Source organism: Rhipicephalus sanguineus, chromosome 3 (assembly GCF_013339695.2).
Source record: "Rhipicephalus sanguineus isolate Rsan-2018 chromosome 3, BIME_Rsan_1.4, whole genome shotgun sequence".
Lineage (NCBI taxonomy): Eukaryota > Metazoa > Arthropoda > Arachnida > Ixodida > Ixodidae > Rhipicephalus > Rhipicephalus sanguineus.
In genome coordinates this window covers 47,061,203-47,071,227 of record NC_051178.1, presented here as the reverse complement: position 1 = coordinate 47,071,227, position 10,025 = coordinate 47,061,203, and the positions used below count along the sequence as shown (strand labels likewise).

General features: G+C 47.9%; 1 long non-coding RNA gene across 1 annotated transcript; it reads left to right on the top strand.

Annotated features, from left to right (window-relative positions):
• The first annotated feature begins 2,397 nt into the window (after positions 1-2,397).
• LOC125757599 (uncharacterized) lies at positions 2,398-9,202 on the top strand. The gene is made up of 2 exons (XR_007415335.1): positions 2,398-2,475; positions 9,108-9,202. It is a non-coding gene; the product is annotated as an uncharacterized LOC125757599 (long non-coding RNA).
• The last annotated feature ends 823 nt before the right edge of the window (positions 9,203-10,025 follow it).

Here is a 10,025-nt window from a genome sequence, read left to right as displayed (position 1 = left end):
TCCCTCCCGCAATTTCTTTCACGGGAAGTTCTTAATAAAATATCTCCAAGTAATTTCTTTCAATAAAATGTTACTGGACTGCAACCACTGATAACTCGTACCTAAAGGTACGTGATCAAAAGGCGCCCAGTAAAGCACTGATTATGCGAGATATTGCTGTTGAAGAGCGAGGACACCATTGTAGAAAAAGCTAAATATGCGCTGACGGACTCATGAGTCGACTCACTGAGACGTAGATTGAGCCGTGAGTCTGAGTGAGTCCAAGTGAGTAAGGTTATGGTGAGTTTGAGTCCGAGTGAGTCCGGTTGAAAAACTTTTTAGTGAGCCTGAGCCTGAGTGAGTCCGCTTGAGGAAAATTTCGGTGAATTTGAATCCGAGTGAGCCGTAAGGGCAAAATTAATTTCATGAGTGAGTCTGAGTGAGCTTCACATTTTTTGCCGACCTATGATCCGCATACATCAAAATAAAATAAACGGACGTGGCAATGCTCCCCTCTGAAAAAGCATCGTGCCAATGCTTAAAGCAGAACATGGAAGAGAAAAAATGTATGCAGTACGAAAGAACAATAAACCAAGAAAATAACAATAAGCAAGCAAAAAAATAGTCCGCAGGTTAGTTAACGCCCATAGAACGGTTTAAAGGGACATTAAAGGCAAATAACAATTTATGTCAGAGTGAAAGCTCAATGTATGACAACGTCTAAAACGGCAATATTATCAACAGTGGTGCCCTACTTACTGAGAAATTAAGCTAAATGTATCACGCCATGAGCGCCATGAGCGGCGCATTTTGGAAATGATCCCGAAGACGTGAGAGAGTTCGACTGCAATTAATCACTTGTAATCAAACTAGCTGCAATAAAAAAAAACCTTCCGTGCATCAAGAGACGTTATAAAATGCTGCTTGTTCGTTTCTGTTTGATTCATGGGAAAAAAACCTCTTTGGCGTTGCCATGGGGAACGGCGCGCGTGTTTCAAAGGCTCCGTTTTCGCCGAACTGCGCTTCGCCAGGCGCCCTGCTTCGCTCACGCGGTCGCGTCTCAGTGGTGGTTTCGGTTTCGCGTACTGTCGCGTGTGTTTTTCGCGCTCGTGAAAGTCGCTCTGACAGAAAGTTCGACAAAATACCGCATGCACGTGATGTTACCGGATGCCCGAATGGTGCACACCGCCGCGCAGTAAAGGCGGGCAACGTTGGGCACGGCAACAGTGACGTACGAAAGACCGCTTTAAGGTGGGTCACTTGAAGTGCGCTAACGCGATGCGGACCACTAAAACGTGATTTTATTTCAAAATAAGCACTTCCTTGGCATAAACGTAGCACTACGAGGTTTCTGGACCGTTATTTCAACAATCATCGTCGACTTAATATTTGCCTTTAGTGTCTCTTTAAGGCGCATGACATGAACGACTTCAGGTCGGCCCCGTAGGGGCGTCTGCGCAAGCAGGCGTGAGGGTGCGAAGGCCCTCGTATGTGTCGGATATGAGGACTAAGTCGTCTGCAAACGCCATTGCGGACATGTGAAACTCTTCGAACTGGACCCCCAACTTCGAGCCATTGGGTCTTTCGAGGAATGGATCTAACACGCAGTTAAACAAGTACGGGTACAGCGGATCACTTTGTTTGATGCCGCGTCTCACAGGTACCCTCTGGCCATCGGTGCGCCCGTCGCACCAGACGGTTGTGGTGCAGTGGCGGTACATGTCGTTTAGGATGCATCGAATACGTTCCGGCACACCACGTTCAGTCAAGGTCATAAATAAAGCATCATGCCAGACCGAGTTGAAAGCCTTCCTGACATCAAGACTTAGTGCATAGAAGGGTCTGTGCCTCTTGTTAGGATCCTCATGAGGGCTTGAAGAACAAGAATGTTAGATGACGTGAATTTATCATCTCAGAATCCCGCCTGGTATTTATGGAAAACATTCCGTTCTGTTAGTCGATATAAAATCATCTTTTCATAGACGCGGTATAACGCAGGGGAGACCGTAATCAGACGAAAATCGCCCGGTCGAGAGGGATTAGCACACTTAGGAATGCCCCGCAGGGGCGTCTGCGCGAGCAGGCGTTTGGTGTATAGCGACACCACGGACCCGAGCTAACGGGGGGTTTGCACCCCTCCCACGCCTAGCCGTGCGAGGCATTGCCGTGTCCGGGGAAAAGGGGATCCTGGGGGTTGGGCCGACGCCGGGCGTTTGGACCTTTAAGGCCCCCCGGAAGAGGCAACACACCCCTTTGGCCCCGGCTTCACGTAGACGGCACCCCTGGGCTGACCCACCCAGGGGAAATCGGCGGTCGCCTTTTCCTATCCCCCTCTCTGATCTTTCATTTCCTATCTACTTTCCTCGCTGTCCTGTCTCCTACTATTTTCTGTTACTTCCCAGTTTTCGTAGGCGGCCTGGGTTAACCCTGTGCAACTAGCCAACCTTGGTCTATGCGCATTCGGTTATAGTAGCGGTGTACGGCTGGCGTCTGCATGTTTTCAGCAGCATGAATCTTGTAGCGTCCCCGTGTTGGGCTCCGTGGTGGGTGGCCGCCATCGCTGCCGAAACGAACTCCAATAACATGCATAGAGCGTTTCCTCTAATCAGTGATCGTATCGCTTCAAAGCGCGTACGCATCGAAGAACTCACATTTCTCCAGTCGACCAAAAGAAGTATTCCCCCACTATCATGTTGTACACAGTGAGAACAGTAACAAAACAGCTAGAACCATGTCCCCTTTCATAGTATCCAAATCACTTACAGACACCTTAGGTGCTGGCTATAAAGTCACGAAAATGGCTAGTGGAGGCCTCCTACTCGAATTACATGACAAGACCCAATATGAAGGAGAACTAACAGACAATAACGCCAAGGAAAGTATAGGGGGTGTGATCTGTAGTATTTAGAATATAAATGTGAAGAAAGTAAAGTGGACGAAAAGATGACTTGCCGCCGGCAGGGACCGAACCTGCGACCTTCGAATAACGCGTCCGATGCTCTACCACTGAGCTACGGCGGCGGTCATCCTCCCGTCCACTTTGTGGGGTATATATGTTGATTTAAACCTAGGAGTGTTAGTCAGCGCCAATCGCAGCCATGGCGGCGAGTGTGGAACACTTTTTTTTTTGCCTATTGGCGTCACGTAGCACGTGATCATTTTACGAGCTGGCAGCTGACCAATAATCCCTCTCATACTACCTGAAGGCATGAAGTCTGCCAGGACGAGACCCTTGCTATGAATGAAGGAAAGGAGATGATTTTCAAGGGCTCGTTTTTATCTTTGTTAGACACAATATGAAGGAGAACTAACAGACAGTAACGCCAAGGAAAGTATAGGGGGTGTGATCTGTAGTATTTAGAATATAAATGTGAAGAAAGTAAAGTGGAGGAAAAGATGACTTGCCGCCGGCAGGGACCGAACCTGCGACCTTCGAATAACGCGTCCGATGCTCTACCACTGAGCTACGGCGGCGGTCATCCTCCCGTCCACTTTGTGGGGTATATATGTTGATTTAAACCTAGGAGTGTTAGTCAGCGCCAATCGCAGCCATGGCGGCGAGTGTGGAACACTCTTTTTTTTGCCTATTGGCGTCACGTAGCACGTGATCTTTTTACGAGCTGGCAGCTGACCAATAATCCCTCGCATGCTACCTGAAGGCATGAAGTCTGCCAGGACGAGACCCTTGCTATGAATGAAGGAAAGGAGATGATTTTCAAGGGCTCGTTTTTATCTTTGTTAGACACAGTATGAAGGAGAGCTAACAGACAATAACGCCAAGGAAAGTATAGGGGGTGCGATCTGTAGTATTTAGAATATAAATGTGAAGAAAGTAAAGTGGACGAAAAGATGACTTGCCGCCGGCAGGGACCGAACCTGCGACCTTCGAATAACGCGTCCGATGCTCTACCACTGAGCTACGGCGGCGGTCATCCTCCCGTCCACTTTGTGGGGTATATATGTTGATTTAAACCTAGGAGTGTTAGTCAGCGCCAATCGCAGCCATGGCGGCGAGTGTGGAACACTCTTTTTTTTTGCCTATTGGCGTCACGTAGCACGTGATCTTTTTACGAGCTGGCAGCTGACCAATAATCCCTCGCATACTACCTGAAGGCATGAAGTCTGCCAGGACGAGACCCTTGCTATGAATGAAGGAAAGGAGATGATTTTCAAGGGCTCGTTTTTATCTTTGTTAGACACAATATGAAGGAGAGCTAACAGACAATAACGCCAAGGAAAGTATAGGGGGTGCGATCTGTAGTATTTAGAATATAAATGTGAAGAAAGTAAAGTGGACGAAAAGATGACTTGCCGCCGGCAGGGACCGAACCTGCGACCTTCGAATAACGCGTCCGATGCTCTACCACTGAGCTACGGCGGCGGTCATCCTCCCGTCCACTTTGTGGGGTATATATGTTGATTTAAACCTAGGAGTGTTAGTCAGCGCCAATCGCAGCCATGGCGGCGAGTGTGGAACACTCTTTTTTTTTGCCTATTGGCGTCACGTAGCACGTGATCTTTTTACGAGCTGGCAGCTGACCAATAATCCCTCGCATACTACCTGAAGGCATGAAGTCTGCCAGGACGAGACCCTTGCTATGAATGAAGGAAAGGAGATGATTTTCAAGGGCTCGTTTTTATCTTTGTTAGACACAATATGAAGGAGAACTAACAGACAATAACGCCAAGGAAAGTATAGGGGGTGTGATCTGTAGTATTTAGAATATAAATGTGAAGAAAGTAAAGTGGAGGAAAAGATGACTTGCCGCCGGCAGGGACCGAACCTGCGACCTTCGAATAACGCGTCCGATGCTCTACCACTGAGCTACGGCGGCGGTCATCCTCCCGTCCACTTTGTGGGGTATATATGTTGATTTAAACCTAGGAGTGTTAGTCAGCGCCAATCGCAGCCATGGCGGCGAGTGTGGAACACTCTTTTTTTGCCTATTGGCGTCACGTAGCACGTGATCTTTTTACGAGCTGGCAGCTGACCAATAATCCCTCGCATACTACCTGAAGGCATGAAGTCTGCCAGGACGAGACCCTTGCTATGAATGAAGGAAAGGAGATGATTTTCAAGGGCTCGTTTTTATCTTTGTTAGACACAATATGAAGGAGAGCTAACAGACAATAACGCCAAGGAAAGTATAGGGGGTGCGATATGTAGTATTTAGAATATAAATGTGAAGAAAGTAAAGTGGACGAAAAGATGACTTAAAGTGGAAAAAGATGACTTGAAGTGGACGAAAAGAGGACGCGTTATACGAAGGTCGCAGGTTCGGTCCCTGCCGGCGGCAAGTCATCTTTTCGTCCACTTTACTTTCTTCACATTTATATTCTAAATACTACAGATCACACCCCCTATACTTTCCTTGGCGTTATTGTCTGTTAAAGTCCCCAAGGACCTTACCTGGTCCTTGGGGACTTTAATGCACATAGCAGTCTATGGGTGACTCTCGCTGCGATGCACGAGGTCGTCTGATTGAACAGTTCCTCTTCACGTCCGGTGTGTGTCTGTTGAATCAGAAAGAGCCAACATACTATAACTTCGCTAACAACACCTACTCGTCCATAGATCTCACCATTACATCTCCATCACTTCTACCTCTATTCAAATGGAAAGTCGGTAATAATCCTTATGGAAGCGACCACTTTCCAATAGTTCTGAGCTCACCAATAATGTATGATTGTCCCCCACAGGTTCCCGAATGGCATATTGACAAAGCCGATTGGGAAGAGTTTCGTAAAGTTACTCGCCTAAATTGGACTGATATGTGTGGTTTAAGCATAGATGCAGCCGTAGAGTACTTTACAGCTTCTCTCACGGATGCTGCAACTAAGTGCATCCCACAAACAACTGGACTGCCCGGGAAACGACGTGTCCCGTGGTGGAACACTGAGTGTCGAAATGCACGGAAAAAATAAAACAAAGCATGGAGGTTGCTTCGGGACTCTCCCACAGCCGAGAATCTAGACAGTTTCAAGAACATAAAGTCCCAAGGCAGGAGAACGCGCCGACAGGCCAGAAGGGAAAGTTGGCAGAAGTTTTTATCGGGCATTAATTCATATACACAGGAGGCCAAAGTCTGGAACATGGTTAGCAGGGTAGCAGGCCCGACAAGCACATTCACTTCCTCTAGTAAACACACAAGGCGACAGCTTGGAAGACCAGGCGAACTTCCTAGGCGCACACTTCGAAGAGGTGTCGAGCTCGTCGCACTACTCTGAAACTTTCCAACGATACAAAACACGAATCGAAAAAGAGAAACTAGAGCGCAAATCCACAAAACACGAAGCATACAATGAACCGTTCAGCATAGCTGAGCTACAAGCATCGCTTAACTGCTGCAATAATTCCGCCCCAGGCTCCGACCGTGTTGTATATGAAATGTTGAAACACCTGCCATCTGAAACTCAAAAAGCCCTCCTCTCACTGTATAATGCTGTTTGGTCTTCCGGCGAGATCCCCTCGGCCTGGAAGGAAGCCATTATTATTCCGATTTTAAAACAGGGCAAGGACCCATCCTCCGCTACGAGCTACAGGCCCATTGCACTAACAATCTGCCTGTGTAAACTTTTTGAAAAGATGATAAACCGCCGACTTATACATTTCCTCGAAGCAAACAAATCACTCGACCCATACCAGTGCGGTTTTCGAGAGGGTAGATCTACCTCTGACCACCTTATCCGTATCGAGGCACAAATTCGCGACGCTTTTTCCACAAGCAAATCTTTCTTTCGGTGTTCCTCGATATGGAAAAGGCTTACGACACCACATGGCGCTTTGGCATACTGCGAGACCTCTCACACTTAGGTGTCCGAGGAAAGATGCTGACCATAATCGAAAGCTATTTGTCCAATCGCACGTTCCGTGCTCGAGTGGGTAATGTCTTGTCCAGAATATTTGTGCAGGATCTGGAGTGCCGAAAGGTGGTGTCCTGAGTTGCACACTTTTTATTATAAAAATGAATTCGCTACGTCTGTACATTCCACGGAACATGTTTTATTGCACATATGTGGACGACGTGCAGATCGGTTATAAGTCGTGCAACCTTTCAATGTGTGAGCGGCAGGTTCAGCTGGGCTTGAACAAGGTCTCTAAATGGGCAGACGAGAATGGGTTTACGCTGAATGCACAAAAAAGCACTTGCGTCCTATTCTCCAGAAAAAGAGGCTTTTATCCCGATCCAGACATTGACCTACATGGTCAGCGTCTGTTGGTAAAAACAGAGCACAAGTTCCTAGGGCTAATTCTAGACACAAAACTTACGTTCATACCGCACATTAAGTACATAAAAAACAAGTGCATTAAAACTATGAATATTCTAAAAGTGTTGTCACGGACTATGTGGGGTAGTGACAGGAAGTGCCTGATGAACCTTTATAAAAGCCTTGTACGCACGCGCCTAGATTACGGGGCAATAATCTATCACTCTGCGACACCAAGTGCCTTGAAGATGCTTGACCCAGTCCACCATTTGGGCATTCGTCTTTCTACGGGCGCCTTTCGCACCAGCCCCGTGGAAAGCCTCTACGTCGAATCGGACGAATGGTCGCTACACCTTCAGAGATCTTACCTATCTTTTGTATATTTCCTGAAAGTGAACGCAAACAACGAACACCCCTCACACACTACAATCAATGAGTTGTCTGCTTCTGAACTTTTTCACAACAGTCCCTCGATGAGACAGCCGTACTCACTTCGTGTGAGGGAACTAGCTGAAGAAATAGGTGTGCCACTTCTCGAACACTGTCTAATGGCTCCCGCTGCCTATCTCCCGCCGTGGCAGTAGCAGCTTATAGATTGCGATGTTTCTTTCGTCGAAGTTACCAAGCATGCGCCACTTGCACATATCCGTACTTACTTCCTCGAATTACAATACAAGTACCCACACCCTGAATTCTTTACAGATGCCTCAAAGTCTAACACTTCTGTGTCGTACGCAGCCGTTGGTCCATCCTGTTCCGATTCCGGTAGTCTGCACCCTGATTCCAGTATCTTCACGGCAGAGGCTTACGCGATACTTGCGGCAGTTAAACACATAAAGCAATTAAAACTACAAAAGGTAGTGATATACACGGATTCATTAAGCGTAGTGAAAGCTTTAAAAACTATGACAAAACACACAAATCCGGTCCTTGTCTCGCTCTATTCTATTTTATGCACGATCTACTCTCTTAAACAACATGTCGTAGTGTGCTGGGTGCCAGGGCACCGCGAGATACAAGGCAACGTGTTGGCGGATCAGCTAGCAGCATCCGCCCACGAAAACAGTCCCAATACGTCTGTAGCTATCCCTCCACTAGACTTAAAACCATTCCTCAAAAGAAAGATCAGGGCCTTTTGGCAGAGCACATGGGATAGGAACACACAAAATAAACTGCATGTTATCAAGCCGCAACTAGGTAATTGGAAACCAGTATCAAAGTCACGCCACGCAGAAGTTACACTCTGCAGACTTAGGATTGGCCACGCACACAGTACACATTCATACCTTCTGTCCGGAGGCGATCCACCTTTGTGCGACTACTGTGGCGATCCCTTAACTGTACTTCACACCCTACTACAATGTACGGAACTAGACGCTCTCAGGAAAAAACATTTTTCATCTACATACCTGCAGTTCCCACTCCATCCTGTTATCCCTGCAGGGGCGTCTGTGAAGCAGGCGTTTGGTGTGTAGCGACACCACGGACCCGAGCTAACGGGGGGGAAGGGTTTCGACCTCGTGGGAGGAGGTCGAAACCCCCCCGTTAGCTCGGGTCCTAGCCGTGCCTAGCCGTGCGTGGCACTGCCGTGTCCGGGGAAAAGGGGATCCTGGGGGTTGAGCTGACGCCGGGTGATTAGACCTTTAAGGCCCCCCGGCAGAGGCAACACACCCCTTTGGCCCCGGCTTCACGTAGACGGCACCCCTGGGCTAACCCACCCAGGGGAAATCGGCAGTCGCCTTTTCCTGTCTTCGTCTTCACACTCCTTTTACTTTCACAACTTTCCACTCTCTCCTGTCTCCTCCTCTTTTCATCTTATTTCCGAATTTCCTGGCGGCGAGGGTTAACCTTGTGCAAATAGCCTACCTTGGTCTAGCTGCATTGGGGTATAGTAGCGTTGTACGGCTGGCGTCTGCAAGCTTTCAGCATCCACAAACTTGTAGCGTCCCCTCGTTGGGCTCCGTGGTGGGTGGCCGCCAGCGCTGCCGAACGAATTACAATTGTTATGTATAGAGCATTCCCCCTGATAAACGATCGTACCTCCTCAAAGCGGGTACGCACCGAAGACTTAAACTTTTTGAACCGGCCAAGAGAAACATTCCCTCGCTTCCATGTAATACACTGTGAGAAAAGTGACAAGCAAGCCAGAACCGTATCCCCTTTTGTAGTCTCCAGGTGTTTAACAGAAACTCTTGGTGCCGGGTACAATGTTACCAAAATGGCCAGCGGAGACCTCCTCCTAGAAGTTCGGGAGAAACAACAGTTTGAAAAGCTAAATTGTCTTGCAACATTTGGTGACATACCGATCAGTATTACACCGCACAGGTCTATGAACTCAGCACGCGGAGTGGTATCTGACGCAGATTTGATTGACCTGCCCGAAACTGAGCTCTTGGAAGGATGGAAGAGCCAGAACGTGACTAACGTACAGCGGAATAATATCAGAAGAGACAATAATGAGATACCAACAAAACACCTAATACTCACGTTTGCTTCAAGTGACCTGCCGGAAACCATTCAAACCGGTTATACAAAGGCATCTGTGAGGCCATATATTCCTAACCCCCGTCGTTGCTTCCAATGTCAAAGATTTGGCCACGGTTCGCTAAGCTGTCGTGGTCGACAAACTTGTGCGCAATGCGGAGTCACAGGCCATACGTCCGACAACTGCAAAGAACCACCGCACCGCATAAACTGTGAAGGAAATCATGCCGCATATTCACGCTCTTGTTCACACTGGAAGAAAGAAAGAGATCATTACGCTGAAGGTGAAGGAGAACATTTCGTTTAAGGAAGCACGAAGGAGAGTTTCGCCATTCTATGGCCCAACATATGCT